The following is a 6,000-nucleotide window of genomic DNA, read 5'->3' as shown; positions in this document are numbered from 1 at the left end:
TCCTCTTCAGATTCAAATGGAAGAAACAGTTATAGCAATTTTTGTGCCTCCCTTTTGGTCTGTCTTCGTCCCATGGTGCTTCACAAAGGTGATGGGAGTAGGGGTGGTGTATTTGAGAGAGAGCGAGGATTCCGTTTGATTGTTTATTTGGCAACATTTTATTGATGTAGCGGAACTGGTTTCAGAACTCAAATAAACAATTCTACTTTTGAAGAGATTAGGATTCTTGATAAAGCAGGAGAAATTGAGATTAATTCCGTCTCAGAGATTGGTGTTTTTAGGATTCAGGCTAGACACGATTGGGGAAGTTTTGAGGTTACCAGAAAAGAAAGTGAAGATGATAAAGAAGGAGGTTCTAAGAGCTTTGCGGATAGTTTCATTGACTTTGAGGGATTTGGCAAGGATTTTTAGGATTTTTTTCTTCGTCGATCCAAGCTATTTTTCCTGGGCCTTTGCATTAACTGGCTTCACAGACAGTGAAGGCATATGCCTGGAGAAGAGGTTTATGGTATGGAGACAAGGTGAATCGAGAAGCAATAGGAGAATTGAGTTGGTGGATACAAAATCTGGAAGCATGGAATCGAAGAGCAATGTTTGGTTGTATACCAGATTTTATTCTAGAGACGGATGCCAGTCAATTACGATGGGGAGCACAATTAGCGATTCATGAAACAAGTGGTGCTTGGTTAGGTCTAGAGAATAATCTTCACATAAATTGCCTCGAGTTGAAGGTAGGGTTGTATGCCTTGAGGAGTTTCAGGGAGAAATTACAGGGCCAGACGGTTTTGATGAAAACGGTCAACATTTCGACAGTATCTTATTCAAACCGGTTAGCAGGTCCAAGGGTCTTGCGGATATTGCGAAAGAGTTGTGAATGTTCTGTTTGGAACACAAGATATTGTTAAGAGCGGCAGATTGAAATTGGAGACATGTGAAGAATTACAGCGATTGGATGCTGGGGAGAGAGTATTTCAGGAGGATATAACACATTTTGGGTCCATTAGAGGTGGATTTGTTTGCAATGGGATTGCCTTATCAACATCTAAGGTATTTCAGTTGGTTACCGGATCCAGGGGCTGCAGCGATAGATGTTTTTCAGCAAAACTGGTCAGAGATGAAGGAATATGCATCTCCTCCTTTTGCAACGATCCAGAGAGTACTTCTGAAAGTAAGGAGGGAGAGATGTCAGTTGGAATTGGTAACACCTTTTTGGGTGTCTCGGGCATGGCTTCCAGCAGTGTTGGAATTGGCATGAGAAACTCCTTTGTTGATCTTAGCAGAGAAATGTTTGGTGACAAACTAGGAAGGAGAAGGACTTCCTTTGGTGCTGAGTGGAATGTTAAACCTTCGTGTTTGGATTGTGTCAGGAAATCCTGAGCATTCGAGGGCCTTTCGCAAGGGGCTGCAGAGTTACTTGAGGGGTCTTGGGCACCAGGCACTAGGAGAAGATATAAAGGAGATTGGAACTTTTGGGTTTATTGGTGCTTGGAAAGGAATTTGGATCCCATGGAGGCACCTGTGATGGAGGTTGTGAATTATTTAGTGGCGCAAATTGAGAAAGGATTAAGCTATCAGACGATAAATTCGTATAGGTCAGCTATTTATGCTGGACATATTTTTGTTGGGGGTAAGTCAGTATGTAGCAATGTTTTAGTTTGAAGAATTTTGAAGAGCATGAGATTGAAGAGACCTCCTAAAGCAAGGTATGAAATGTTGTGGGATGTAGATTTGGTTTTAAAGTTATTTCTTTAATGGTCTATGAACAAGTGTTTGAATATAAAACATCTTTCTGTTAAGTTAGCTACACTTTTGTGTCTGGTGTCATGTAGAAGAGTATCAGATGGTAAATGTCTAGACGTAAGTAATAGTCTTGGTTTTCTTCTGTATTTCAAAAAACACACCTTCTGGACTGAAATTCCTATGTCAACTTCCATATTTTATCCGAAATTTGAGGAACATAAGAAATTATGTGTGGTTGATTGCATGAAAGAATATGAATGTCGAGTATTGGAGAACAGATGGGATGGTGAGTATTAATTATTGATATTTTTTGTTAAGCCAATTAAGGCAGTAAGTACTGTAACAATTTCAAGATGGGTGAGAATCGCAATGGAACAGGTTGGTGTAAATATGGAAAAATGTAAAGTTCATTCTGGGAGGGGAGCAATTGCAAGTAAGTCTTGTTGGTATGGTCGAAGTCTGGAGAGTATTTTGAAACCGGCAGATTGGTCAAATGTGGGTACATTTGCAACAACATTATTTTAGACAAATTGAGCATATGTCCGAGGTAGTTTTGAAGGGCTTTCACTATGCATAATGGTTGTCTCAGATCTTGCAATGAAATGACAATTCCTCAGATTAACAGGACAAGAGAATTTAGGATTTCATTAATGACGCTGAAGCTAACATTATCCCTCCCTCCATGCCCTTAATGATACAGAAATGAAAAAATGAAAAAGTTATAGAGATTAAATAAAGTTTTTGTTTGTTAGGAAATTTGGTCATTGTATTATAGTAGTGCGTTTTTTTGGGGATAAGAAGGTTTTTAAATATTTTTTTTTTTTGGGGATTATAGATTCTCCGTCATGCAAGATTAAAGAGAGCATGGAGTATACAAGTTGGAGAAGATGGACAGTGGCTTCGCAATTTTGCATTTAAAAGAGGAGAAGAGTTCTAAGAAGAGACGTTTATGGTTTATTAATGTGTCAATTCTGGATTGTTCTTTGTTGGAAGTTCTTTGAAGGTGCTGCTGTGCAGGAGTGGCAATAAAAGGTTCTGCATAATGTTAGCCTCCACGTCTTTAATGAAGTCCTGATTCTCTTGTCATGTTTATCTGAGAATCGTCATTCTGTAGTGCAAAGTTATGTGGCTGTAAATTACAGCGTGCATGAATATGGAGCTTTTTGACAGAAGGGCCGTCCGATGCGATACATTTCCAAATTCAATTGTATTCCAGTTCTGCTGGGAATGTGCTGTTACTTTCCTGTGAGGTATAAAGCCTTCTGCTTGATACAGGGTGGTCGATCAGCCTGAACCAATTATATCTCTTCTGAGGAATTTAATTTCCTGCTTCCTCATAGGAGCTGTGATTGGTTAAGGCTGATAAGTATTATTGGCATATTTGTAATTATTATGCACATTCTTATTTTCATTTTAATAATTTCTAAAAATGTACAAACTAATTACAGTCAAAATAAGAACATTAATATTACAAATGTTTAATTACATATACGAGGACTTTCGTAACCCACCAAAAATTGGCTTGCAACCCGCAGTTTGAGAATTGCCACTTTAGATGCTCAAAATATGTTTACCAAGCACTAAAATCCAAAATATCCAGTGCTGTGCAAATCCTTCATGGTAAATTAAGCTATGAAGCAGTGTTGAAAACATGGGTTGGTCTCAAAATTACACCTAAAGGCTATTATACAGGGTGCGCAAGAGCAAAGTAGGGATCTTGAACAATCCTTCACAAGACAGTCAGGTTAGACCCAATATAAACTGTGGCCCAGGGATGTAACCCTCCTATCCACAGTAGATGTTTCATCCTAATGGAGAAGACAGGAGAAAATAGAGAGAGAAGAGGGCCTTTGGCTCCTATAAGGGGACATGCAATGAGCCTATGGGCTCATCCATTTTCGAATCCCTATGACAATATCTGGTCATTCTAGAAAGTGGAAGAAATGCACAAAGCTTGCAGAAGATAACTGAATTACTAGACAACAATGTGATGAGCAACAAATAAGAGCACAGAGAACATGAAGGAGAGAGCATAGAGAAACTGAGAAGAACAGGGAGCAATTAGGAAAGAAAAAACACAAAGTTCAAACAATAAAAATATAATCACGAATATCCAATAGAGTAACATTCACTTTAAATAAATATTTAATAACATAGCATAGGAGTGCATAAATATTATTTAAGGCCCGATACATGAAATATGTTAAGAATTGGACTACTGGACAGTAATATCGTCTGAGGTAGGTGACAAGAATGCATATATCCACCTGACACCAAACTACAGATAACCAAAAGCTCCTGGCACTAGAACCAGCTGGTTGAATAGTTTTACCCTGAGGGAGCAAAGATGTGCATTAACAGTCAAATGAACACTGTGATGTACAGCTACTCACTGTCATAAAGGACTTGCAGCCAACAGAAGGTAGTCAGTACTCACCTGCTTATAAGTATTAGTGCCTGCTGAGCAGTGGTAGTGCTCTGGTTCTGAAGTATAATAATGTCACCCCATAAAAGCCTGACTATACATATGCACTTACATCACAAGGGATCATTCTAACTATGGGAATAACTCAATAGGTTAAGCTCTCACCTCTTTGAAACAAGATTCATGAGCTCCTGAAATAAATTTGATATCCTGACATTCCTTGCTTATGTACACTTCGTGGTTCCAAACAAACTTGTATGATTACATTAAGTTACTTTGCTAAATATGAATAATTATTAACTGGAGGCGAATCAAAGGACTAAACAAAACCTACACATGTAAAGTGCTGTCATGACCTATTATTAAATTATGCATTTAATAAAAAGTAAACCTTGCACATCAAGCCAATGGAAATACAGCTTCTCAAAGAAGAAACGCCTACATACATTCCAACAAAAAAAGAACAAAAGAAAACTAATTACAAAGTTCTCCTGGTCCCTTAAATTGTAAAGTTTTAGGATATTCACAAAAGTTTCAAAAAAATGCATTTAGGACCACTCCATTTGAAGTAGTGTGACCCAAGGTCATTTAACAACCTGTAGCCTACGCCTTTCACAGTACAACTCTAATCAAGTGCCTAGAAATCCACAAGTGAACCAGAACACAGCAAGTACTTTTAGGGAACACCTAGATATTTGATGTGAATTAAATAACTGCACCATTTCTGAAAGCCTAGGGCCCGATTTATATCTCGACGGTAAGAACACTCCGTCACAACAGAGTATCCTTACAACCAAGATAATGATCCACCCGCCAGATTTAGAAGCGGGCTGACCATTGGTGTAATCACAGTGGAGACTACTCGGTCTCTACAGTGGTTACTCCCTTCCAATTGCTCTTTGGAGTAAAATCTGTTGGAGGTTGACCTCTATGTCCGCCTACCTAATTTAGATGGGTGGACATACAGGTCAGTTTCCACTGCCTGTCACTACCAGGAAAACCCTGCCATTAAGAGGCAGAGAAAACTGCTCAATGCTCTCTTCGCCATGGCAGGTTTTTTTCTATTTTTAATGAGAGAATCTCAATATAGGATTTTGTTTTGAAAATAAAAAACATATTAAGTTTGATGGATGACGCTGTCATATTGCTGGAGCAGTGCATCACACTTAGATAAGCGCGGACAGGAACCGCTGTGACAGAGGTTCCTGCCAATACTTTAGAATACACCACCAGCTTGGCGTCATTTCTAAAATCTGGCAGATCGAATACCTGTGGCTTAGCGGATGTAAAATGTACATCTGGTCCTTGGTCTAAAAATGTTAGATATTTGAGGCACGCACAAATTCCACAAAAAGCAGGCAGAGTGTATAACTGGTAAATGTATGAAATCATCAATAGTGTTTAAAAGGCCAATCAACACCCAGAAAGACTTTCAATATCTAGAGGCTTCACGGAGCAGCCAGGGGCATCAGCTTTGAGTAGCATCCATAAACAACACATACAAGGTAAAGTAAGCAGGCCTGGGAACATTCAATGACTGCATCAGCATTCAGCCTCAGCAACCAGAATTGAGTAAAAAAAAGAACATATCCAGGATTGGGACCTCACAAGCAGTGCAACCCAAGTGCACATCCATTAGCAGCACAGTGAGAAAACAGAATGGCGTAATTCAAAAACATATCTATTTGTGGAACCATAAGATTGTAATGATCAGCACACAGAATGACGTATTCAAGGTTTAAGGCCATTAGTGAATGAAGTCAGAAGAAAATGGAGTAATTAAGGGAAATATCCAGGAGCAGAACCTCAGCATCCACAATCAGCAACCAGAATAC

This window comes from Triturus cristatus, chromosome 12 (assembly GCF_964204655.1).
Source record: "Triturus cristatus chromosome 12, aTriCri1.1, whole genome shotgun sequence".
NCBI classification, from domain to species: Eukaryota; Metazoa; Chordata; class Amphibia; order Caudata; family Salamandridae; genus Triturus; species Triturus cristatus.
Note: the sequence above shows the minus strand (reverse complement) of the source record.